Raw genomic sequence first — 27,960 nt, forward strand, 5'->3', positions numbered from 1 at the left:
GTATTTGGATTCTTCTGTATATTTTTTACTACTTTTTTTTTTCCTGCTTTCCTTGGCCATCAGTACCCTACCCAGTAAATAAAATTGATATGTGTTTGGGAGAAATTCTTCTAACAGTCATTTTGTTCTCAGCATACCTGTAAGTCATTATTTTTATTGGTTCCAGCCATGTGTGGTGGGTACCAGAGCATGAAGGCTGGTTTACCTGCAGTCACCGCTGCGTGTGTTTTGTGTCCTAGCTAGAAAAAGTGACACCCAGCTGAGAAGTAGGAATTATTAGAGTTAATAAACTCTTCACTGTCTTGGGCCCACAGTCGTCAGTTCTAAAATTCTTTTATAATAAGGCCTTTTTATTTTCATCTTTTAAAATAAAATTGTTAATTTTGTTTTTGCTAGGCCCGGGATTAGTGACCTGATATCTTAATAACATTTTTTAAAAGGAATGAAACTTCATTTTCTTATCAGGCCTGATAACTTGAATGAAAGTTGTATCAAATTCTTTGTAACAGAAATATGTGACTTTTGTTTTGAATCTTTGCTTTTCTCCCTGATACAGGATTCTAGCATAATTGACTTCTACCCTGAAGATTTTGCTATTGATTTAAATGGGAAGAAATATGCCTGGCAAGGTAAAATTTAGACATTATTCCTTTTTTTTTTTTTTTCCCTAAGGTAAAATTTTATTTATTTATTTATTTATTTTTTTATTGATGTTTTAATTCTTTCTAACATTGTGAAATTTTGGGTTGTACATTTTTGTTTGTCCATCACCATATATATGACTCCCTTCACCCCTTGTGCCCACCCCCCACCCCCCACCTCCCACCTCCCACCCCCACTGCCCCTGGTAACCACAGTCCAGTTTTCTCTGTCCATGTGTTGGTTTATATTCCACATCTGAGTGAGATCATACAGTATTTGTCTTTCTCTTTCTGGCTTATTTCACTTAACATAATATGCTGCAGGCCCATCCATGTTGTTGCAAATGGGGCTATTTTGTCTTTTTTTATGGCTGAGTAGTATTCCATTGTATATATATACCACATTTTCTTAATCCAGTCGTCAGTTGAGGGACACTTAAGTTGCTTCCACTTCTTGGCTATGGTGAATAATGCTGCAATGAACATAGGGGTGCATAAGCCTCTTTGGATTGTTGATTTCAGATGCGTTGGATAGATTCCCAGTAGTGGGATGGCTGGATCATAGGGCATCTCTATTTTTAATTCTTTGAGGAATCTCCATACCGTTTTCCAAAGAGGCTGCACCAATTTGCATTCCCACCAGCTGTGTACGAGGGTTCCTGTTTCTCCACATCCTCTCCAACATTTGTTGTTTTTTGTCTTGGTGATTATAGCCATTCTAACAGGCATGAGGTGATATCTTAGTGTTGTTTTGATTTGCATTTCCCTGATGATTAGTGATGTTGAGCATCTTTTCATGTGCCTATTGGCCATCTGTATATCTTCCTTGGAGAAGTGTCTGTTCATTTCCTCTGCCCATTTTTTTGATCGGATTGTTTGTTTTTTTGTTGTTCAATTGTGTGAGTTCTTTATATATTATGGAGATCAACCCCTTGTCAGATGTATGTTTTGCAAATATTCTCTCCCAGCTGGTTGGTTGTCTGTTCATCTTGATTCTGGTTTCATTTGTCTTATAAAAGCTCTTTAATCTGATAAAGTCCCACTTGTTTATTTTTTCTTTAGTTTCCCTAGTCTGGGTAGGCATGTCATCCGAAAAGATTCCTTTAAAACCAATGTCAAATAGTGTGTTGCCTATATTTTCTTCTATGAGTTTTATAGTTTCAGGTCTCACCTTCAGGTCTTTGATCCATTTTGAGTTAATTTTTGTGAATGGCGATAGCACGTGGTCCACTTTCATTCTTTTGCATGTGGTTGTCCAGTTTTCCCAACACCATTTATTGAAGAGACTTTCCTTTCTCCATTGCATGTTCTTAGCACCTTTGTCGAAAATTAGCTGTCCGTATACGTGTGGTTTTATTTCTGGGCTTTCAATTCTGTTCCATTGATCTGTGTGTCTGTTTTTGTACCAGTACCATGCTGTTTTGATTACTATTGCTTTGTAGTATGTTTTGAAGTCAGGGATTGTGATGCCTCCTGCTTTGTTCTTTTTCTTTAGGATTTCTTTAGCTATTCGGGGTCTTTTGTTGCCCCATATAAATTTTAGTATTCTTTTTTCTATTTCTGTGAAGAATGTCATTGGGATTCTGATTGGGATTGCATTGAATCTGTAGATTACTTTAGGTAATATAGACATTTTAACTATGTTTATTCTTCCAATCCACATGCATGGGATATCTTTCCATTTCTTTATGTCATCATGGATTTCTTTCAATAATGTCTTGTAGTTCTCATTGTATAGATCCTTCACCTCCTTGGTAAGATTTATTCCTAGGTATTTTATTCTTTTTGATGCAATTGTAAATGGTATTATCTTTTTGAGCTCTCTTTCTGTTAGTTCATTATTAGCATGTAGAAATGCAACTGATTTTTGTAGATTGATTTTGTACCCTGCAACTTTGCTGTAGTTGTTGATTGTTTCTAATAGTTTTCCAACAGATTCTTTAGGGTTTTCTATATATACAATCATGTCATCTGCAAATAGTGAGAGTTTCACTTCTTCGTTGCCTATTTGGATTCCTTTTATTCCTTTTTCTTGCCTAATTGCTCTGGCCAAAACCTCCAGTAGTATGTTGAACAGGTGTGGTGAGAGTGGGCAGCCCTGCCTCGTTCCTGTTCTCAGAGGGAAGGCTTTCAGTCTTTCCCTGTTGAGTATGATGTTGGCTGTGGGTTTGTCATATATGACCTTTATTATGTTGAGGTACTTTCCTTCTATTCCCATTTTATTGAGAGTTTTTATCATAAATGGATGTTGTATCTTGTCAAATGCCTTCTCTGCGTCTATTGAGATGATCATGTGGTTTTTATTCTTTGTTTTGTTGATGTGATGTATCACGTTGATTGATTTGCGGATGTTGAACCATCCCTGCGTCCCTGGTATAAATCCCACTTAATCATGGTGTATGATCTTTTTAATGTATTGTTGTATTTGGTTTGCCAATATTTTGTTGAGGATTTTTGCATCAATGTTCATCAGCAATATTGGCCTGTAATTTTCTTTCTTTGTATTGTCTTTGTCTGCTTTTGGTATCAGGGTGATGTTGGCCTCGTAGAATGATTTATGAAGCGTTCCATCTTCCTCTTTTTTTGGAATAGTTTGAGAAGGATGGGTATTAAATCTTCTTTGAATGTTTGGTAAAATTCACTGGAGAAGCCATCTGGTCCTGGACTTTTATTTTTTGGGAGGTTTTTGATTACTATTTCAATCTCTTTACTTGTTATTGGTCTATTCAGATCCTCCATTTCTTCTTGGTTCAATTTTGGGAGGTTGTATAAGGCTAAGAATTTATCCATTTCTTCTAGATTGTCCAATTTGTTGGCATATAATTTCTCATAGTATTCTCTTATAATCCTCTGTATTTCCATGGTATCCGTTGTAATTTCTCCTCTTTCACTTCTAATTTTATTTACTTGAGCCTTTTCTCTTTTTTTCTTAGTAAGCCTGGCTAAGGGTTTGTCGATTTTGTTTATCTTCTCAAAGAACCAACTCTTTGTTTCATTAATCCTTTCTACTGTTTTTTTGGTCTCAATTTCATTCATTTCTGCTCTGATTTTTATTATTTCTCTCCTTCTGCTGGCTTTGGGCTTTGTTCTTCTTTTTCTAGTTCTGTTAGGTGTAATTTAAGGTTGCCTATTTGGGCTTTTTCCTGTTTGTTCAGGTGGGCTTGTATCGCTATGAGTTTCCCTCTCAGGACCGCTTTTGCTGCATCCCATATGGTTTGATATGGCATGTTATCATTTTCATTTGTTTCCAGATAGTTTTTGATTTCTCCTTTAATTTCATCAATGATCCATTGGTTGTTCAGTAGCATCTTGTTTAATCTCCACATTTTTGTCACTGTCCCAGTTTTGTTTTCATGGTTCATTTCCAGTTTCGTAGCCTTATGGTCTGAAAAGATGCTTGTTATGATTTCAATCTTCTTAAATTTATTGAGGCTTGCTTTGTTTCCCAACATATGGTCTATCCTAGAGAATGTTCCATGCGCGCTTGAGAAGAATGTGTAGTCAGCTGTTTTTGGATGGAGTGCTCTGTATATGTCTACTAGGTCCATCTCTCCAGTTTTTCATTTAAGTCTACTATTTCTTTATTGACTTTTTGTCTGGATGATCTATCCATTGCTGTAAGTGCGGTGTTAAGATCCCCTACTATTATTGTGTTGTTGTTGATGTCTCCTTTTAGGTTTGTTAATAGTTGCTTTATGTACATTGGTGCTCCTATGTTGGGTGCATATATATTTATAAGTGATATGTCTTCTTGATGGAGTGTCCCTTTTATCATTATATATTTCCCTTCTTTGTCTTTCTTAACCTGTTTTATCTTGAAGTCTACTTTGTCTGATATGAGTGTGGCAACAACTGCTTTCTTTTGTTTGCTGTTAGCTTGGAGTATTGTCTTCCATCCTTTCACTCTGAGCCTGTGCTTGTCTTTAGTGCTAAGATGTGTTTCCTGAAGGCAGCATATTGTTGGGTCTTGCTTTTTAATCCATCCTGCCACTCTGTATCTTTTGATTGGAGAGTTCAATCCATTTACATTTAGGGTAATTATTGATATATGAGGGCTTAATGTTGCTGTTTTGTCACTTATTTTCTGGTTCTTTTGCATTTCCTTTGTTTCTTGTCCCATTTGTTTTGGACTGCCAATTCAGTTTGGTTGTTCTGTCTTATGACTCTTCTCCTGAAGGTTTTTGAGGTAGTCTAAACATAGTTGTTAAGAACAAGTAAATTAAATAGATCTAAGTAGGATAAAAAGTTTTATGTGAACTTTTAAAATAGCTTCCCCAAATCTTTTTGGTAACCTGAAATTTTACAGTTTTGCTAAGTTACGTTAAATGATGAGTTAAGTTAAATTCATTGAATATTCAGATCATTTCTAAATAAGATAAAATACTGAAATATTAATTACTGAACATAGGTTTATCCACATTTTGCTTTACAAAGGAATTAAAGATATTTGGGCCTATTAGTAGACATGTGTTGTGCCACACTGAGAAATTTACTACAAGAAAGCACGTTTCCAAAAATTATCAAAAGTATTTATAAATTTACCAAGCCACAGAATGCTATTATAAAAGACAGTTCATAATTGTTTACTTCTTTATTTTCACTAAAAAACTAAGGTTTTTTAGGGTTAAAAAATTCTAACATATGTGATTTAAACTACTAGAAGTAATAAGGGAAACATGTCTGTAAGCTAGGAAAGTAGGGTATCTGTTTTTGATAGGAGAAGTTATGAATGGAGATGCATTTTCTGAGGGAAAAGAAAGTAATTTTGTCCTAAAGTGAGGCTGGTTATTTCAGGATGGGAAGGAGGAGAATAAGGACTAATTAAATAGAAAATTGGGAAGAGAGAAAGGGAGAGAGAGAATCTTGCATTGTGTAAAGTTGGCTAAAATCAAATGAATTTATTATAAGAGACATAAAATTAAGTTTTAAAATCAGCAATGTATTTATGTAAAACTAGAACATAATTTTCTTTCATCTGATAAAAGGACAAGGTTTTCTTAGACTATTAGTCTGCTCCTGATTAGAGATTTCGAAAGGTTTTTCTTTACCTCTTAAGTAATCTGCTTAGAAAACAAACAATTTGTGACCTGTCAAAATAATTTCCTGTGCTGTCTTTATCAGGTCTTTGATTACTGCTGAATCTTCTTTATTAAAAGAGTTAAGGTTTTTGACAATTGGGTAACATTCTATACTTGCATGTGAAGTCTTTAGTTGTCACTATGGTTAAATAGATAACTAGGTATTGTTACACAGTGTCCTATGATCCTGTTTGACCAAGTGTTCAAAAACCGTTCTTATTTTTTTGACAAACTTCCCAAAAATCAATTCTAAAATGAAGTCTTTTTGACCTCAAATTAACTTTGGGATTTTCCAGAGGGTTCCTGGAACATCTCAAAAGATTTGTTTTCTCTCCTTATAAAAAGAGAGATGTTAAACTAATTAGGCTTATTTGATATGTTAAATCATATGGGAAGCATTGTCAAATAAGAATTAGTACAAAGCCTCCTTTATGGTGTATTCGTATAGGTACAGGTGTGTTATAAGTGTTTCAGAAATTGTATGAAATTCCTAATGTCTAGTACATCCTGGTATAATGTTATCAGTCATAATTCCAGTTATTATCTTAAAATGTTACATGTTACAGAAATAACCAAATTTCCTTGTCAATTCCATTATAATGAACTCCCATCAGATCTTTAACAATGAGCATCTTTAAGACTTTTCACAGACAGTTATTGTTTTACTCTGATGTTTTGCAAAAGTGTTCCCACAAAAGTACTTCATCTTCAAGGAGATTCATGGAAAGGGCTTTTGACAAGTTCAAGTTTTTAATAACTTTAAAATCATAAAACTGAACTGGATAAGAATTTCCAGAAATAATGGAAAACTGGATTCTCACAGAACAAAAATTAATCACATGGGACAGACTAAACTGAGGAGGATGATTAAAATTTTAATAACTTTTTCTTTGAAATATTACCAGTTCCTTGATATTTTATTTTTCCAGATTTAAGGAAACATTTTCTCCTAAGGTGTCTATGAATACCAGCAATTTGGTAAAGTACACCCTTTTAAATAAAGATGAATCATTTACTTTTTCTCCCTACTTGATCTCTCCACAATTCAGAAACTCATGAGTATTCTTTTTAGGGCAATATAGTTATTTGCATAAGTTCAGTAAGAATCTGTTATCCTTGTAACAGAACACAATTGAACACATTGGTTATATTACTAAGGCTTTGACTAGAATGCCATATTTCGGGGAGATGTACGTAGATTTGGAGATGCCCAGAAACCTTTAAGAAACTAAAGTTGGCTTTGTGGAGCCAATAAAGCCCCTTGGAGAAATCAGCCTGATATCTTGCTTACAAAGTTCCAGCAAAGCAGTCTTAAAAAGAGCTTATATGGTCAATCACTATTCTTCCTGCACTTATGAAAATAATCAAGATAAGTTTAATACAAAGCAATTAGTTTTACTGTGATTATCTTTGATAAAAGGGGAGCAAACATAGAGAGAAAAACTATGCTTGCATATTTGTCTACATAAGATTCTAATCCTATTATCTCTTTGAGGTTTTGCTATATATCTGTAAACTGGACTGGATCCTGAATTCTTCCAGTTTCCTAAAATATCTGGCTATGAATCTCCAAACTAGCATTTCTAATTTTCTCTTACCCTTCTGAGTCGGAATCACTCAGAACAAAGACTGCCCTTGGATCTCCTTGGAAGGGACTATACCAGCTCCTCCTCACCACCCAGCTGGCAGTCAAACTCCAGGGACTTGAGGCTTGGGTACACTTCTCACAGATGAAAAAGCCTCCACCTGACACCTGGTCCTGTACAGATGCTGAAGACGTCCTAAGCAAAGTGACGAGGAAGAGAAGTAGCCGACACCAAGGAAGACTTGCTTCCTCCCAAGAGGCCAGATCAAGACTTCATACTTTAACTAAATGTGAAACCCTGTCCTCTTCTCTTCCTTTCTTTATGCTGACGTGGGCCTAGAAAGATAATGCCATCATCTGTATCTCCTAGGCCATTGCTAAGGGGGGTCACTTTTCAGACTGCTTCATTTGTCATCAAAAAACACATCTGTCCATAATGCTAGAGACCCCCTGGTCCGTTTCCCTGTCTCTGGTTAACAACCCCAAACTTAGGGAACTTTGCATCCAGGATCTATGCAAAGAAAGGGACACAGGCAAGAATCACCAGAATAAAACCATCTGTATGGTCTACACACACTTAAATTTCACCAGCCTCCAAGGCTGTCACCTTTCCAGTCCTGAGCCACAGATTCAAACGGGAGTTACTAGGAGGCGTTCATGATTCAGGATTCTCTTCCTTTGGCAGAACCCTACTTTCTTGGTTAGAGGTAAATATAAATGAAGCTTTGATTAGAAACCTCCTCTTAACTCTTGGAAAGATTGTAGAATCTGCTGCTAAAGCAACAACCTGCCCAGTAAAAATCCTTAGACTCTCTGGCCAAAGTTATTCTTTGTTTTTGTCTAGCTGCCCTTAATATTGTTTCTTTGTCGTTGACCCTGGCTAGCCTTACCACTAGGTGTCGTGGTGAAGGCCTTTGTCTGTTAATATATATAGGCGTCCTGTTGGCTTCGCTTACTGGTATTTCCTGCTCCTTCCCCAGATTTGGGAAATTTTCAGCTATTATTTCCTTGAATAGGCTCTCTGTTCCTCTTTCCCTCTCCTCTCCCTCAGGAATACCTATAATTCTTATGTTACATTTTCTAATAGAGTCCGATATTTCTCGGAGTCTTTCTTCATTTCTTTTTAGTCTTAGTTCTCTCTCTTCTTCCATCTGGAGTATATCTGTATTCCTATCCTCTAAAGTACTAATTCTTTCCTCCGTATTGTCAGCTCTGTTCTTTAAAGATTCCAGATTCTCCTTTATCTCCTCCATTGTGTTCTTCATCTCCATCAGCACTGATAGGTTTTTCTTTATGATTTCAATCTCTTTTGTGAAGAAACTCCTAATCTCATTTAATTGTTTGTCTGTATTGTCTCGTATTTCGTTGAGTGTTTTTATGATAGCTATTTTGAAATCTCTGTCATTTAGTTTATGGATTTCTGTGTCTTCGGGGTTGATTTCTGGGTGCTTGTCATTTTGTTTCTGGTCTGGTGATTTCATATATTTTTGCATTGTGGTTCCTGTGTTGGTTTTGATTTTCCTCATCCTGGAAGTCTCTGGTTGCAATTTCCACCTGCCGCCACTGTCTGGTGGTAAAGGGCTGTGTAGTCTAAGCCCCCTGCGCTCTGCCCCAGTTTTTCTGCTGCGATCCGCAGTTTTGTTTTGTTTTGTTTTGTTTTGTTTTTTTTCCCCACTGCGATCCACGGGTCCAGTCCAGTTTGTTCAGGTCTGCCTCGGATCGCTAGATCTGGTCGAGCTGCAGACTCCAGGTTGCGGGGAGGGGGGAGCTCTCTCTTTTGCCCTCTGGGTCCCTGACGTGGGAGGCTTCTCGTTTGCCCCTCTTTATCCGCTCTCTGGGGTGCTCAGATGTTGATGGTAGCCCTGTGGCTCCTCTGAGCCCTCTGTGCGGGAGTTTCCCACTGGCTGAGAGAGCCCGAAGAGCTACAGTTTCCCGCCGAGGGCCGCCCCTCCCCCCTCTCTGGGAACCGCGCGGACCGGATCGCTGATCTGATGGGGAGGGAGCGGAGTTCTCCTTACCTCTCCCCACTTCCTCCGGGGGCCCAGCACGTTCCGCTCTCAGATGTGCGGCAGTGTGGATCCCTCTGCTCTAGCTTTTCACTGTCTGGGATTCCGTTGTTGGTCTGTGGCTGTTGCTTTTATTGTATCTTGTGGGGGAAGAATTCACGGGAAAGCTCACTCCGCCATGATGCTGACCTCACTCCCAAAGTTATTCTTGATAATAGGAAAGCCCTTGATTATCTTTTAACTGAGCAGGGAGGTGTCTGCGCTGTGGCCAACACCACCTGCTGCTCCTGGATTAACACTTCTGGGGAAGTGGAAACTCAGTTACATAAAATCACTGAGCAAGACGTTTGGCTTAAAACGGTGACTCCTTCGATTGGGTCTGTCTTTGACTTGTTTGATTTTGATTGGTTTGGGTCTTGTGGACCCTGGCTTTGAGATGCACCCCAGACATTGGGAATTATCCTGCTCATGATAATCATAACAATCTTCCTGGTGTGTTGTGTTCTCTCACAAGCTTTAAATGCATGTTCCCAGCTGCTAACCACCAAGCAAATGATCTTGCTAAGGGTGGAACATCAGAAAAGGAACAAAGAGAATGTCTGACTTAGAGATTGTGAACCTGAAGATGTGACCTGTGAATGTCACAGTGATTAAACAAAAAATGTCATGACCTATGGATACCACACAAAGGATCCCCAAAAGCTGCGAGCAGTAGCTGAGAGTGGTGCTAATGCCTTAAATTTTGATCACATCTCTCAGTTAACATGAGAGTCTGATCAAAAAGGGGTCATGGTTAAAAAGGAGACAGTAGGCCCAAGATGGAGTCACTTGAGCTAAGCCCACGTCACCAAAATGTGACTTAATACCTCATCTAATTGCAGTTTCAACCTCCCCCAGGAAAGTAATCTTAACTGATCAGTCTGGAATTTCTTGGTCAGCGCTGTGAGATAATCCTCCTAATAGACCCCTTTTGTCCTTCAAAAGAAGGTGAACTTGCTCAAAAGAATCTTTTTTTTCTGTTCACGACTTCCTTGTCTCACTCCCTCTCTGCCTTCAAAAACCTTTCCTTTTGTAAAGCTCTTTGGAGCTCCTTTCTGTTTGCTAGATGGGATTCTGCCTGATGCATGAATCATCAAATAAAGCCAATTGGATCTTTAAATTTACTTAGTTGAATTTTGTTTTTTAACATCTTTGACCACCACCTCCCATCTTCCCCTCCTCCCAGCCCCTGGCAGCCACCATTCTACTCTCTGCTTCTATGAGTTTCTTCTTCTATGAGTTACTACTGTAACTTCCACATATAAGTGAGATCATACAGTATTTGCCTTTCTGCGTCTGGCTTTTTTCAAGTGTCTAGAAATGCTGATTTGAGGGACTTCTGGCCGTGACCCACTGTGAAAAATACATTTTACATCAGCGAGATAGAGGGAAGTGAGCCGTTTCAGAAATCAATATTCACTACATGCAGCATCTGATACTTTATAATTATAGTCCTTTTCATTTCTTTTAAAATGCTGGTTGTTACCTACTAAGTTGGTTTCATGACCCCGCCCCCCCACCAGTGGGTCATAAGCCGCTGGTTGAAAAATACCGACCTGTAGATACTTTGACTGTGAATAAAACACACAATTCTTTCACTGTGAGCCTGGCATTTAACTGCCCTGATGTGTTTATTTTGGAGATGAGGTGTGTGGCTTGTGAAAACGGTTGTTAATTCGCTATGCAACTTCAGTAAACTCACTCATCTTTTTAGATTTTGTTTTATTCATTTTTAATGACAAATTGCTTATACATCACATTGGCTTCAGACTCTGTTTCTTAAAACTTTCTTATTTTAATTCACTTTAAGCCCCTTAATACACAATTCACCATCTCTTTTGAGTGTGCTAAAGCATTTCAGTGAGTTCCATACTACCACTTAAAACACACATTCCTTGCCCAAGCAGAGGTGTGAAAATGAAGGTAAGATAGATGCCCCTATAATAACTTTCAATAAATAAAGCAACAGGACATGTAATGAGGTCTCCTTGAAAATTTTTCCAAAGGCAGAACATTTTTCTAGACCCAAGATCACAAGTGAAACATTATCTATTTTCTGTGGCAAGATGCTAAACCACTTCTTACTTACCCACAAGGTGAAAAGTTCTGGCTTCTCATCCAGTCTGGCAGCTTCTCAGAGCTAACAAAAAAAGGAAATATGTCGCTTCTCATCTTGAGGTCCAGTTCTTCAAGGAGTCTTGTGGGTGGCAGAGAGGGCTGGGAGTGTTGGGTGGGGAGTTTGCATAATGCAGGGTCCGTTAGTTCTCTTTTCATTCAAGTAATTTAAATAGTACATTACTAGGGTGGACCCTATTAAGGTGCCTCAGAAAACGAACTTGGAAAGGGTGATGGTGTCCAATGGGGAAAACCCATAATGAAGAGTGGTGTCAACTTCCATCTACACCAAGAAAATGGATCCAACTATGTGGAGGCTCCTTTAATATGGTGACCTTCTTAGTGAGAGAGTTGAAGGCCAGGATGTGGAAGAGAGTCACTGTATCTATGTATAACCCAGTCCCTCTCATGGTATCACTTCTCATTTTACCACCTTGGGAAAATGATGTACCATATTCTTGGTCTTTGAGATAAGGTCATCCAACATAATAACACTCATCTACATGGCTGGCAAAATTCCATGGTGTCGTGAAATTTTCTTCTCCTTTGTATTAGAAGAACGTTTTCCGATCCAGCGCAAATATGGCAAATATCCCCTAGTTTGACAAGTCAAAATACACACTTAGTGATTTACTCCTTGTCTTGGTTTTATTACATTTATGAAATGTGGCCTTATTATCCCTAACATTAACATCTTCCTTTTTCATTTTCCCATTTATTTTTATAAGTAAATTAGAGCTAATGCAATAAAATATTCAACTAATCATCTAGATCTGGTTGTCTAGGTGGGCTGGCAGTCAGCTTCTCCATGTGAGACACAAAATATTTGCTTTATGTTATACTCAAAATGTTTCTTTTGAATGACAAATGAAAGAGGGTTTATGCCTATAATTGTCAGCTGGGCTAAAGTGAAAATGGTCTGAGTATTAAGTTGAAATGCTTAACTCCAAGAGAAGTCCCTGAAATTCTGAGCATTTCATGTGCTCACAGCCTAATTCTGCATGTGACAGATTATTTGCACAAACAGATGCAAGAATTCCCCCATTTTCACATGTAGTCCTCCATGCTGACTCTAAATTTGGCCAAGTGGCTGGCTTTGGCCAATGAAACAGCAGCCAACAGGATGTGAACAGAGATTTGAAAAGTGCTTGCACATTGGGGTTTGCCCTTTCTTCCTGCACTTGGAACAACAGGCCCCAGAGGAAGGGGCCTCTGTTGTCCATCATATGGCTGAGCTACTTCTTGAGGAACTCCCATGTCAATATCGTTAGCTCTTTCCTCTTAGATTGGTGTCCAAAGGGCACCCTGCTGTTATGTGACTGCGCCACTGCTGCCATCAAGGAGTGCAATCCATTTCTCCTTAACTTGAATCCAGACTGGTTTTGGAGTTACACTGTACGTCTTCTGGTCCAGGCTTAAGAGGAGCTGCACCTTCTGTTTTCAGCCTCTTGAAAGCCAGTCTTTGCATAAGGAAGTCTGGGCTTTGCTGCTGGAGAGACGGTGTGCCCTAGAGGATGAGAGGCTGTGTGAGAAGAACTGAGGTGCCCCCTGTAAACAGCCAGCACCAACTGCCAAACATGTGAGCAAGGGGATCTTAATGTTCCAGCCCCAGCCCAGCTCTCAACTGAAGGCAGCCACGTGAGTAACACTAAGGAAGAACATACGGAGGAAGAAATGCCTACCTCAGCCCAACGTACAGACAGAATCATGATATGTTGATGTTTTAAGCTAATAAGTTCTGAGATGATTTGTTTTGCCACAATTAGAAAACTGGTACAACTAGTCCAATTGTGTAAAGAAGGACTCTTTCGTTTCTTACTAGAAGGTGAAAGACTGGCTGCCAGCATTCTGGAAGCAGAATGGAGGAAGAAGGATGGGAGGGGTCCTTATGCATTTAGTATTCATAGGCACTTCCCCTTTGTTTTGGCTATCTATTGTTGTGCTGCAAAACTTAGTGGCTTAAAATAACAGTCATATATTTACTCACAATGTTGCGGTTTGAGCTAGGCTTAGAAAGACAGCTTGTGTTTGTTCTATATGACATCAGCTGGGGAGGCCCACCCAGCTGGAGGATCCAGTTCCATGATGGCTCACTCACATGGCTGGCGATTGGATGCTGGGAGCTCAGCTGGGCTGTTGGGCAAAGGGCCTGACTCTGTTCCATGTCGGCCTCTCCATGTGGCTACTTCGGCTTCCTCAGAGCATGGCAATAAGTTCTCAGAAGGAGATAGTGAAGGCTGACAGGGCTTCTCAATGCCAGTGCTTGGAAGTCCCAGGATGTCACTATCTGCATCCTATAGGTTGAAGATAGGCCCAGTGCAGATTTGATGGAGTCAACATGAGTCGACCTCTTGATGGGAGCAGCAGCATGCCCGTACAGGGAGGAGTGCAATTGTTTTGGGGTTATTTTCAGAGATGGTCTTCTATACCCCTGTTTTCAGCACAGCTTCCCTGCCCAAAATTGTGGCCAGTATGTCCCAGTCCAGATTCCCTCTATTTTATAGTCTCTACAGGATCAACCTCTAGTTTCCTGCCAGCGTTAGGAAATGGAAATTGCCTGGTTGCAAAGTGGGAAAAGATTTGGAAATGTAACTGCTTCTCAAACTTTTAATCAATCCTCTTGTTTTTTTTTTTGAAGATTGAGGTATAACATACACAAAGTGAACAATTTTAAATGTATAGATTATCCAAATTATATATATATATATATATATTCATCCATGTAACCACCACCAACATGAAAATATAGGTCATTTCCTACACCCCAGAAGGCTCTGTCTTGTCCTTTCCCAGCCACCCTCCTCTCAGTGGTAACCACTATTCTGGCTTCTATCACTGTAAATATATTTTGCCTGTTTTTGAATCTTACATAAATAGAATCATACAGTATGCATTTTTCTGTGTTTGGCTTTGTTTGCTGAATATTATGTCTGTAAAATTTTTTATGTTGTTTCATGGAGCAGTAGTTTTTGGGGTGTTTTGCTATATAGCATGCCACTGTATGGAGATAGTACAGTTTGTGTGTTCTACTCTTGCCAATTTTGGGTTATTATGAATATGAACAATCTTGTACATGTTTTTTGGGGGGGCATATGCATTCATTTTACTTGGGTTTATACTTAGTAGAGGAATCGCTGGGTTATACATTAGGCATATATTTGGCTTTAATAACTACGGCCAAACTCTTTTCCAAAGTTGTCCCATTCTAGGTTGTACCATTTTACACTCCCCCCGGCAATGCGTGAGAATTCCAGTTGCTGCACGTGCTTACTAACCTTGATTTCATCAGTCTCTCACTTGTAGCCTTTCTGGTGGTCTGTAGTGGTCCAGCCTACTGATTTTTGCAGCATCTTCACTCTCGCTTCCAAAGAGGATGCTGGTGCTGCTGCTTCCTGAAATGTTTGAGAAATCCATGGTGCAGATTGGGCTGGTTTTGGTTTTTCTGGCTGCTGGCTAAGGGTCTAAGTTTCACATATTTGTTCATTTGCTTTATGATTTGCGAAAATTGGTTGTTGTTTTCTCTTTCCCCATTCTCTCTGTCCTTATTGTGCTTAAAAAAATTCCCTTTACTGGGGTTTTACTGGGGTTTCAGCAAAAGTAATGTGTGTTCAACCCTCCACCTTCATTTTGGCCGTGTCCTATGGTACTTAATACACGTTGGTTGAACGCCCTCAAATTACCCTTTGTACTTTTTCACCCATCGAAAGGACCACTATCTTATGGGGATGCTCTTACAAAACCAAGAGAAAGAGAGCATGTTCGTTCAGTCGTGGCTAAGAGCACAGGTTCTAATCAGAAAGATTTGTCTCTACCGCTTTGTTAGAAATGTGAGCTAATGCTGAATACTTAATATCTCTAAATTTTGGCTCCTTTCATGTGTAAAATGAGAATGATAATGCTGGCTACCTCATGAGTTTGTAGAGAGGATTCTGTAGAGCACTTAATACAATGCCTGGTCCATAGTAAGTGCTCACTAATGGGTTGACTCCCCCAGGACATTTACATATTTCCTCCCCACAAGATTACTGATATCCATGTTTTCTCATTATAGAAACTTATATAACACACAAGAGCTTAGGCAAGAGAATGAAAATCATCCATACATCCATCACCGAGAGAGAATCACTGCTAACATTTAGAAACATTTTTCTTATCACATGTGTACTACATTAAATTACTGCCCAAGTCCCTTTAGTGACTGGCTGGGTTCTCTCCATATCTTAGACAATAGTTGGAAAGGCACAAACTCAAACCGCACTCACTGGTTTATCAGAGACACTCTCCCTGCCAACATTAATACCCAGCCGCTCACTGCTAATGTGACAGCAGAAACCATTTCTCCACAGGATTGGTCATTTCCATTCAGATAGTTCATTAGTCCCACCCCATCCAGTCTCCTTGTGATTGACGCAGCCGTCACCAGGCTGGCCCACTTGCACTTGCCACGCGGCTTATTCAGCTTCCCATTTAGGGATAAGACAGCACAGGGGCAGCCTGGCTGCACAATGGTTAAGTTCACACTCTCTGCTTCAGCGGCCTGGGGTTCACGGGTTCAGATCCCAGGCGTGGACCGACACACTGCTCCTCAAGCCACACCGTGGCGGTATCCCACATACAAAACAGAGGAAGATTGGCACAGATGTTAGCTCAGGGACTGTTTTCCTCAAGCAAAAAGAGTAAGATTGGCAACAGATATGAGCTCAGGGACAGTCTCCCTCACACACACACAAAAAAGAATAAGACAAAACAAAAAAAAAACTCTAGGGCAGCGTGTGTGTATAAATGTCCTCATTCACTCTGTGCCTGGTCCTGGTACATCTTTTGTTACAGTCGAGCACAGAAACAGCATACATATTACTTTCCACATGTCACACCCAGGGCTTTCTGTTGTCTCCTGGAACTCTGTTTTCCTCAATCCTTAACATTTTACACAGCTGGAACTGTATCATATCAACTATTTGGGATCCTGCTTTTTCACTTATGAATATAAGTGACACATCATTACACAAACCCTTCTTAAATATAACTTTTAATGTTGCACAGTGTTCTAGCTCAGGGGTGGACTATAATTGACTTAATCATTCCCCTATTCTTGGCCACTTAGTTGTTTTGATGCTTTTGCTATGAATAATGCTGCAACGAATATCTTCATGCACAAATCTCTGAATTTCAGATTATACCCTTAGGATCAGAAATGAAATTGCTAGGTCAAAAAGAGTGTAAACATGAAAAAAAAAAGTTTATCGTGGAAAATTTCAAACATAGAGAGGAGAGTTAATGAACCCCATGTGCTTATCAACCAGATTTAACCTGGAATTGACATTTAAAGGAGGATGCCTGCTAAATCAAAATAATGAGTCTCTAGTGGTGGAATTTAGGGCAACAGCTGCTAGTTTAATATGTGTTGGAAAGGAGGCTCTTGTTTGTGGCAGAGGGACCATCCTGTTAATGCTCTCAGGTCACACAAAGCAGGTAACCACTTGTTCTACCAACAAGGCTGCCTCTTCCTCCTTGGGCCCCAAAACAGGTCTTCAATAAACACTGTTGATTGACTGAATAACATTAACACTCTGTGAACTTTACCTGCAAACAGACATCCAGCCAGGAATAAGAGATACTAAAAGGGATTACGCAAACACCAATGAAAATTAGTCTGTAGGCATAAAGTCAAATGGATAAGCATTTTATTAATATCTACCTTTTAAGATAACTACAGTGAGCTCGAGGCCACTCCAGGAAGCTGAGGGAACACAGAGGCATGTAAGGGTATGTCCATGCTTCCTTTCCACCTGGACAACACTCAAGCCTCATGTTTGGGATGGGGAACTCAAACAATAGGTCTCACCCAGACTAAAAAGTTAACCTAATACCATCAACCTGCCATCAATAAAACCATAAATTCTGCCTTGAACACTCTTAGGAAGTTAGTGGACTCCTTTTCTGATTTGGTTAAACCTGGTGAAAATATCCTAGTATACTGATAGGGTAGACTTCCAGAACTAATCACATCCTTGGGATCTGTTTACACATGTGTCTTTCCCACTAGACTATAAACTCCTAAGGCAGGAACTGATTCTTACTCAATTTTGAATTTTCCATATCTAATATTGTCTGGGACATAACAGATATTTCAAGTTTCTAAAGATTAAAATAAAATTCAAGTGCCCCACTTCTACTTCAATGTTCAATTAAAAATCAAGATCAAGTTAACGGGGTTTTCAAAAATATTTGAGACCAACAACCTTTATACATTGTCTGAATGAAAATGAACTGAATGCATAGTTTGTAAATCTTTATATTTTTGATGCATCTTTAAAAGGTGTTGGTAGCAATAAATAAATAAATAAATAAATACCCCTTAAAAATAAACCTTTGCATCTCTGTCTTTTTAAAATATGAAATCATAAGAGACCTCCAAGTGACACACATTTCCATTCTGTGCAGGCTTCCCTGTGGTCACTGGCTTGTTTATTTGTTGATTAGATTTTAAAGGGCATTGCTCCTTCTGAGAACATAAGGGATTTTGCAAAGAATCATGAAATCAAAAATACTCTTCAGATCATTTTCATCCTCTGAGAGGGATAAAATAAAGGAAAGTCATGAGGAAATCTAACTAGAAGATGAGATGGGAAGGGCAATGAATATGGTTGGTGCAATTTACTATTGCTGAATTACAAACAGCCAAATGTGCACTTCTTTCTCTGCTCTTCAAAGAAATCACACAATAAGTTTTCTGGTTCTTAACTGAGATACTCCCTGGATATATTATTAACGGTAGTTCTATTACCAATAACTACAATAATAGACCTATTTTATTGAGCACATACTGTGTGCCAGGCACTGTGATAAGCACCTCATGGTCGTGTTTTGCTCAGTAATCTCAACAGTTTTATGAGGTGGTGTAGTAGTCAGGTTCTCCAGAGAAACAGAACTAATAGGAACCAATAGGATATATAAATATATAAAGAGATTTATTACGAGGAATTGGCTCACACGATTAAGGAGACTGAGAAGTCTCACGATCTGCCTTCTGCAAACTGGAGACCCAAGAAAGCTGGTGGCATAGTTCCACTCTGAGTCTGAAGGTTAAGAACCAGGAAGGCCAACCGTGTAGGTTCTAGACTGAGGTCCAGAGAAGAAAAGATGTGCCAGCTCAATCAGTGAGGCAGAAAAAAGGGGCGAATTCCTTCTTCCTCCAACTTTTGTTTTCTTTGGGCCTTCAACAGATGAAATGATGCCCACCCACACTGGGGAGGGTGATCTACTTTACTGAGTCCACCGATTTAAATAATCTCATCCAGAAACACCCTCACAGAGTCACCCAGAAATAATGTTTAATCTGGGCACCCCGTGGCAGTCAAGTTGACACATAAAATTAACCATCACAGGTGGCTACTATTCTTATTGCCATTTTGATATAATTGAAGCTTAGAGGGGTTGAGTATCTGCTCATAATTCCACAGCAAGTAACAGGAGTGATATTTTATCCCAGACGTGTCTGACTTCAGAGAATTCACTTTCACCCAGCATAGGGTACAGCCTCTACGGAGGCACCCCATCAAAGAACAGTGGTGTTTGGAGATTGAGGTATCGTAGCTCCATTAAGAAACAGCTCTATTTCCCTGATTTCATGTAGCATCACACAACCCATTGAAGATACACCCTATCTCTAAGGACAAGTAAGGCCAAAACTTCTAGAATCTAGCTACAGTTGTAATAGATAGTGATATTCATGCATATATATTCATGAACAGCAGTATTCATGTCCTCTGTCTTGCCAATCTCATGCCAATGCCTCCCATTGACCAAACCTGAAGGGAACCCAGGGATCAAGGGGGCTGTGTGATGCAATTCATAGATGTCAGGCTTCTGAGACGCAGAACTAGATGGAGAAGGGAGGCACGTGGATCTGGGAAGGGGACCAAAGAGAATATTCAGCACACCCTGCTCACAGAATGAACCTCTGAACCCATGAGGTTTGCTGCTTGATGGTAGAGAGTAAATAAGACTTAAGAGACTAAAATCCTGGCCCCTTTCTCAGCCCCAGGAGTAGCTTCGGCTCAGAGGGAAGGGTGCTAGCTGAGCCAGGACAACACTGGGGCCACGGGGAGAGCTATTGTCCCCTTTCATGGATCCGCACTAGAGCATTTGAAGAAAAGGCTTACAAGCCATCGAACAGAATATGAGATCAACACTGTGCAGGATGAGGAAGTTGAGGCCCAACAGGATTAAGTGGCTAATACAATACAGCACAGTTGGTGGCAGAGCAGGGACTAGACCCCGTCTTCCTGACCCTTGGTGCAGGGTCTTTAACATATTACTAATACTCCATCTTTTTCTAAAGAGGGCTCAAGGCATATCTAGTCCCTGTAAGCCTTCACTTTCTTCTTCACCATCACCAGACGCTTCTGGAAATCTCACACAAAGCCACAGTTTTTCCTAAACTTTCCATCACATTTAATTTTAGCACGGTTTCAGCCACAAGCGACACAAAAATGACAGCACGTGTCTTTTAATGAAATTAACAGTGGTGCTTTGTGATGACTTAAATGCATCAGGGAAATTTTATCTAATCGTGTTCGATAGAAGGACCAGCTCTCTGGTTTGTGGATGCAATCACTGAGGGACGCTGGTGGGCAAGGGGGTGGTGAGGGACTTGCCATCACCTGCTCAGCTCTCAGGGCAGCTCTGTGGTTGCCTTGTTGCAGGAAAGGGCAGCCTTCTGAGGGAAGTGTGTAGTCCTGAGATGACCTGTCACTGACAGCATGCAAAGATGACAGAAAATAGCCTTTGTCTATCTATGCTTTGACTGGTCGTTCGTAAGTAACAATTGTGAAAGATCTAGAGCAATAAAATGTCCTTCCACCGGAGTTTAATTTAAGTGTTGTCTAGCCAACCTGTCCTTTAAGCTGAGACTCAAAAGAGATTGATTTACGGGCACCAGCAGCTGAGATGTCGGTCAGCAGGACCAGACACTCTGACTTCACCACTTTCGTCAAGTGAGATTCTGGGCTCAGAGCTGAGTCACACAGTATACATGAAGCTTCCTGGCTTCACGGTTTGCTGATCATTTCTCGCCAACCATCATCACAAATGCCATCTCTCACACCGAAATGCCCACGCCACTCATCAGAATCCACAGGCGGCTGGGCCAATGACACTGGATAATAGATAGATCTTGATTTTTCAATTGAACATTGGGGCAGAATTGAGCACTTTAATTTCATTTTAATCTTAATAAACATTAAATACCCATTTGTCCCAGACAATATGAGGTACTAGAAATTCAAAATCGAGTAAGAATCAGTTCCAGCCCACTAGGGATTCACAGTCTGTGGGGGAGACTCATATAAACGGAGCCAGGTGATGTGATTGAGTCTATAGTGGAGGTAAGTCCAGGGTACATGAATCTAGAAAGACTTCATAGAGGAGGTGATGCCTGTGCTGAGAAACCAGGAATGAAGAGTTCCCTGAGTGGATAAGGGGAGGAGAAATTCCAAGTGGGAGAACAGTATGTACAAACACAGCTCATGTGAGAGTGGTGTGTTGAGAAATCAGTAATAATTCAGCACGGGTGGACACGGGGTCTGCTTCAGCGTGGCAAGGGATGAGTGTAGTCAAGTCGGCAGAGGACCCATGGGGGACCTGGACCATGACAAGGAGTTTGGGCTTTGTCCTGAATGCAATGGGAGCCATTTAAGGACTTTGGGCAGAGAGTGGCTGGATTAAATGAGTTTTAGAAGGAAGGTTCCTGGGGAATAGGAGGGCAGAACAGAGGCAAGGAGGTGAGTTAGGAGGCTGTTAGAGTTGTCCAGGCAAAAAGTCTTGATGGAACGCAAGGGATAGTGGTATGGAGAACATTTAGAAGGTGGAATTTACAAGCCTGGCACTGGGTGGGAGAGGAGGAGATATCTCGAGTGATTCAGTTATCTGGCTCTGGTGACTGAAGGTGCAGTGCTGATTGTTGGGGATGATGGTGATTTGGCTTCGGACACCCCAGGTGGGCAGCACCCAAGGGCTGCACCATAGAGAGAGAACCGTGTTTGTGATCCCCTTAGGAGACTCCCTGTCAGGCTCTAGTCCCATCCGCTGTCATGGGGAGGCAGGGATCTATGCCTTTGGTAGACTCAATCTAAAGACGACTTGATATTTTTCTTTGTGATACATAATATGATTGAGTAGATGATGTATTGAGAAATGTGTTCCTGTTCTCATCATTTTCAAGGACTAGAGAGAGGTCCATTTTCTCCTGTAGGGTTGGCAGCGTTCTTCTGCTTCTGCCCTTTGCTTTCCCCGAAGTGGGAGTGGAAGCTATGCCTGGCCACCTAGAGCTCTGCCCTCTGCCAGGTCTGGGTCATCTCAGCCTCATTTTAGCCCCTAGTTGTTACAATGGGGCATTGTGAAACACATCCTGCCCCCAGAGGCCACTGAAGGGACAGGCTTAGCTTGTCTATTCCCCCAATGTCCCCACAGACCTATAAGCACCTATGAGACCCTAAGGGGATATGTCGACCACTTGCCCTGGCCCCCAGTGCTGTTGGAGTTGGCCTCTCGCGTCCACCTCAGCTATTTCTTCTCATCCCTGTAGTGGGTCTGCTGCTCTCCATCCTCCATGGCACGCCTCCATCTGCCCTTCCTTCCCGTTCATTAAAAAAACAATCATCTTTTTCCCTACTCTCTTTATCTCTTTTCGCTTCTTTCTCTTCTAATTATCTTGTACATCTTGGCTTTTGAACCAGTGTATTTGGTCTTTCTAGCCATTACTAACTAGGTCTTTGTGGTCATTAAGTCACATCCTGCTCTGTGTTGTCTGGTTCTTCGGCTGCTTTCTGCTGCTGCCTCCTCGCCCACAGCTCAATGGTCTTCTAGACATGAAGATAGCTAAATGCCACTTTCAGATAAGCCACACACAATGCCACATGGATCAAATTCAGATCAATAGCTCAGGGATGTATTATGTTGAACCAGACAGAATTGCCAATAGTCAATCATTTTGACCCTCAGTAATGACTTTCATTGACATCAACCTAATAGAACGAGTTCGTTTCCAATGATTAGCTCTACACCCAATCTGTACTGCACACTCACTCATGAGGGGCCAATTATTTCATCACAGGAAACAAGACTCAGGAGAAAGTGTTCTTTTCCTTTCTCCTAGTCATACATATTCTAGCTCACTGATTACTTTGTGTTATCGCTCTGCTGGCATTGACACATCAAAATTGAATTCCAGATATACATTTTATCTTAGCTGCTCATTCCCACCCACTTATCTTGATATTATGGATGGAGAGTCAGTTCATAAATGTCATCCCTAGCATTTGTACTGGGGGCTTACCTACCTCCTTGATACTTTTTCATTCATATAAAATTCTACCTATGCAACTCAACACTGACCATTCATTTAATTTAGAGTAGTCAATGTATAGCTGTTTAATTTGATGTTATTGGACACTGGTCTTTTAAGCAAGAATGCTTACTATCTTGTGGCTTTTGTTTCTGATGTAATAGAAAATGGATTCCTAGATTGTACCTAGAAAACAATAAGAAGCATTATCATTTAGCAGGTTTAAATTTCCCTTCTCCCTCTCTTTTTTGGCTTTTATTAAGTTATGAGTTTATCAAGGTATCTTATTATATAATGTAGCTAAGCATTTTTCCCTAGAAATGTATATTATCTAATTATTTTACAGAAATATAAACTTTACCTGTGACTCCATTTTCCCCAGAGGAGAGAATAAATAAGAAATAAATCTGCCTTGTATTGCATTTATTCAACAAATATTTATGGAGACTTATGGGCCTGGCACTTCCTAATCGTAGGGAACTGTTCTGGGAGTTGGTATTTGGGCTTTGAAAGCAGCTATGTCCTTTTTACTTAATTCAGAGGCACTCAACTTGGATTGAGCCCAGACCCCTCCAAGCCACTCCCCCTCCCAGAAGTGACCCTAGCCCATCCTGACAGCCCAGGCAGGATTGAAGAGGATAATTGACAACCAAAATTGGTAACTTGTTTCTAACTCCATAAAACCTTAGGTTAATTTAGGGGCTGGCCCGCTTGCGTGGCAGTCAAGTTCACGCCCTCAGCTTCGGCGGCCCGGGGTTCGCAGGTTCGGATCCCAGGCACGCACCAACTCACCGCTTGTCAGACCATGCTGTGGCGGTGTCTCATATAAAGTAGAGGAAGATGGGCACGGATGTTAGCCCAGGGCTGATCTTCCTCAGCAAAAAAGAGGAGGATTGGCATTGGATGTTAGCTCAGGGCTGATCTTCCTCACACACACACACACAAAAACTTAGGTTAATTTAACTTGTTTCTCTTTTTGCTTGAATCTAAGAACAGTGTGAAAACTGTCGAACCAAGAATAATTTCTTTAAGTAGGTGAAATAAATGGGACCCTGAGAGCAATTCTAAGCATTAGACTGGTCTGCCCAAGTTTTTCTGAGTTAACCCAAAAAAGGAAATTTGCACTTAAGTGATTAAATGTTGGCTGATATGATATTTGTCTATTGAAATACCAATTTCTAGAGGGAAGGAGAAAGAAAAATGAAATGCAAATGTGCCAGGCATTTCTTAAGTGAGGTGGCCTGAATTTTCCTTTTTGATTTGGTCCTTGTCTTGTTTGGGTATCAATGTATTAGCATCATGGTGGGGGTGGGGGAGAAGTGTTTCCTCTTGTTTTTAAAAAAAATTTCTAGAACTGTATAAGAGTGAAGGGATAAGTTACTTGAGAGTTGATGGCACTTACCACGGCAAACAATTGGCTGAGTATTTTTTTTGTAGGAAGATTTTCTACCAATGATTACATTTCTAAGTTTTCAAATCTAACGTCATACAATTGTTCATAGTATTCTTGCTCTCTTAACTTTTAAAAACCTCTATCTGGGGCTAGCCCCCGTGGCCTAGTGGTTAAGTTCGGTGCGCTCTGCTTCGGCAGCTCGGGTTCAGTTCCTGGGCACAGGCCCACACCGCTTGTCTATCAGTGGCCATGCTGTGACGGCAGCTCACATACAAAGTAGAGGAAGATTGACAACATATGCTAGTTCAGGGCAAGTCTTCCTCAACAACAACAAAAAAACTCTATCTGAAGTTACGTCCCATTTTCATTCTTAATACTATTGATTTGTCCTTTCTATTTTTTCTTCATAAATCATGCCAGATATTTTGTCAAATTCATCAACCTTTTCCAAGAATTAATTTTGACATCATAAATCTTCTTGAACGTATTTTTGGTTTTCATGTTCATAAAATTCTGTTCTTTTTCTTTATCTGTTTCCTTCATTTTTTAAAAAGTTTTTCTGCTGTTATATTTCCAATGTCTGAAGATGTGTACTTTGCTCACTAATTTTCAGGTAAAAATAAGCATTTAAAGCTAAAGCTATTGGGCCGGCCCCATGGCTTAGCGGTTAAGTGCGCGCGCTCTGCTACTGGCGACCCGGGGTTCGGATCCTGGGCACGCACCCACGCACCGCTTCTCTGGCCATGCTGAGGCCGCGTCCCACATACAGCAACTAGAAAGATGTGCAGCTATGACATACAACTATCTACTGGGGCTTTGGGGGGGAAAAAAAAGGAGGAGGATCGGCAATAGATGTTAGCTCAGAGCCGGTCTTCCTCAGCAAAAAGAGGAGGATTAGCATGGATGTTAGCTCAGTGCTGATCTTCCTCACACACACACACACACAAAATAAATAAATAAAATAAAGCTAAAGCTATAAATATATCTCCAAGTACTGTTTTCATGGCATTTCACAAGTTTTGATTCATTATCAGACAGTTCTTCTTGGACCTATGGGTTACTTAGAATGCATTTCAAACTTTCAAATATTTAGACAGTTTTATTTGTCTTTTTATTATTGATTTATATCATAATTGCATTGTGTTCCAAGAACATAGTCTATATGGTACAGATTCTTTGAATTTTGTTGATACTTGTTTCATGGCTTAGTATATGATCAATTTCTATAAATGTTCCATCCATGTGTGTTTCTAAAGATTTTGTATGCTCTAGTTGTTGGGTGCTAAGTTTTGTGCCCATGAAATTAAGCTTTTGATTGTTAGATCCACGTGTAATTGAAAGAAGTATTTTGTAAGTTCCCACCACAATGGTGGATTTGTCAATGAATTCCTACAGTTCTATCAATTTTAGCTATTTTGCTATTTTGAGGCTATTTAAAAACTTTGTTATGGAAATTTTCACACACACTCAAAAATAGAGTCTAGTCTAATGAATCTCTTCACCCACTCTCTGTCCATGTATCCATCATCCCTCACCTAGCTTCAGTTACCAACATTTTGCCATTCTTGTCTCATCTGTTCTCCTTACCATTTTTGTTGTTGGGATAGTTTAAAGCAAATCCCAGATATGACATTTCACTCCAATACTTTAGTATGTTTCCCTAATAGATAAGACTTAAAACACATAACAAAATATGTTGGAGCCACTGTGTCAGGTGCCCACAAGGGAAGAATCGCTCGATCCTAGTGAGGTCAACCTCCATGGTTTTCAGGCTCTCCTTTGAAAAGCTGACCCCCTCTCCAGTTTAGTCGCATGTAGGAAACAGCTGCTATGATGTCTTGTATCCAGTGAGTGCTCAATAAGTGTTTGTGACAACTACTTACTCACTGGAATCTCTAGGAATGGCCTTGGGAAGTGGAGATTGCTCACAGCTAGCAACTCTATAGGGTCAAATACTTTGGCAAGGCCCCAAAGTCTTGATATTATCCTTGTTCTTTTCCTGCCATGCCGAGCACTTGGTAGAGGCTAAGCGGGGTCCTTGGAAGTTTTGGGAAATGGGAGTAACAGGGTGAAGAGTTGATGTCAAATACCACCATTAATCAAATCCATGCATACAGCCAAACCTTCTAATTCATACTGGAATTTTGCTGAATGAGACATGGCTTACAACAAGTGTTCTCTCAGATGGGTCTTAGATAAGCCCTATTTACTACAAAGGTTTTATATATATGGAGCACCTACCATGTTACAGGCACTGTACATGGCACTGGGAATGCTCATGGAGCCCACAGTGTAGACGGGACATGACTGTTATATATGCATTCTAATTGAGTTCAATGGGACACATGCTCTGAAGGAACATAACAAGACTTGATCTAGACTGGGGTGAGGGAAGGCTTCACTGCAGACATGGTCTTGAAGGAGCTCTGAGGGATGAGTTGAGTTAAAGGCAAAGCTGGCAGTCACGGCAACGGCGAGATGAGCTCGGGCAAGGGCAAGTGTGGTGAGGACCTTGCAGAGAGGGACTGGGTTCTGGAACACAGAGCAGCAGGGTGAGTGTTGACAGCCGAGACTGGAAGATTCTGGTCAGGGGTTTGGTCTTTATCCTAACGACGATGACGATGATAAGGACGATGCACTGTTCTGAGCACTTCACATATGCTAACTCATTTAATCCTCAAAGCTACACTGTTCAGTGGATATTATATCATCCTCCTTCTGCAGGTGGGGAAACAGATACAGAGCTGCTATATAATTGTGCCCCAGGTCACCCAGCTGGTGAACCACACACCCATGTGGGCTGGATCCAGAGGTGAGGCCTTGCACCACCATGCTGGACTGTCTTTACAGGGTTTTAAGCCGAAGAATGACGCAAAAACAGGTTTTGGGGGCTGGCCCGGTGGCTTAGTGGTTAAGTTCGCGTGCTCCACTTCAGTGGCCCAGGGTTCATGGGGTCGGATCTCGGGTGTGGACCCACGCACTACACATCAAGCCATGCCGTGGCAGCATTCCACATACAAAAAATAGAGGCAGATTACCACAAATGTTAGCTCAGCAACAATCTTCCTCAAGAAAAAAGAGGAAGATTGGCAGCAGATGTTAGCTCAGGACCAGTCTTCCTCACCAAAGAAACAAAAAATGAAAAACAGGATTTTTTATTTTTTAAAAAAATTTCCTGGTTGCTGAGTGGAGAGCGGACTAAGGGAAGACGGAGCAGGAAGTTAGGAGGCTTCTGAAGAAGTCAAGGCGAGAGATGATGAGGGCTTGTGCCAGGGTCGTGGCAGCAGAGGTGGAGAGTAGTGGGAGGGCTTGGCAGCTCCGGCAGGAAGGGAAATGGCCAGGATTGGTGAATTGCTTGGAAAAGGAAGGCGAGGGAGTGGTCAAGGCTGGCTCCTGGCTGTCTGGCACAACTGTGAGCCCTTCCACCGGGCTCCAGAACGTGAGGTGCTGAGCAGAGAGCATGAGCCGACCTGGGAGAGAAGGGATTCTGCAGAGTCTGGTAGACAGAGAGCTAGTGGGGAACATACGCGCCGTGAGGCAGGGCTGTGTCTGTTTTATTCACCATGGGTTTACTGTCTCAACAGGCATCCTACTGATTAGTATGTAGCAGGCGCTCCATAAATATTGGCTGAATTAATGGAAGAACAACAAAAAATCTGTGTCCTGAACCCACCAGCTAAGTAACGGTGAAGCACTTCGCCTCTGTAGATGAAACAATCCCTGCACTGCCGTCCACTCTGAGGCCAGGCTTGTTCT

The 27,960-nt window shown here is 40.7% G+C and overlaps 1 long non-coding RNA gene across 1 annotated transcript; it reads left to right on the forward strand.

The window, feature by feature from the left end:
• The first annotated feature begins 562 nt into the window (after positions 1-562).
• On the forward strand, positions 563-27,932 carry LOC131402818 (uncharacterized). Its single transcript, XR_009218997.1, has 3 exons — positions 563-629; positions 26,929-27,016; positions 27,789-27,932. It is a non-coding gene; the product is annotated as an uncharacterized LOC131402818 (long non-coding RNA).
• Positions 27,933-27,960: the final 28 nt, after the last annotated feature.

This window comes from Diceros bicornis, unplaced genomic scaffold (genome assembly GCF_020826845.1).
Source record: "Diceros bicornis minor isolate mBicDic1 unplaced genomic scaffold, mDicBic1.mat.cur scaffold_283_ctg1, whole genome shotgun sequence".
NCBI lineage: Eukaryota > Metazoa > Chordata > Mammalia > Perissodactyla > Rhinocerotidae > Diceros > Diceros bicornis.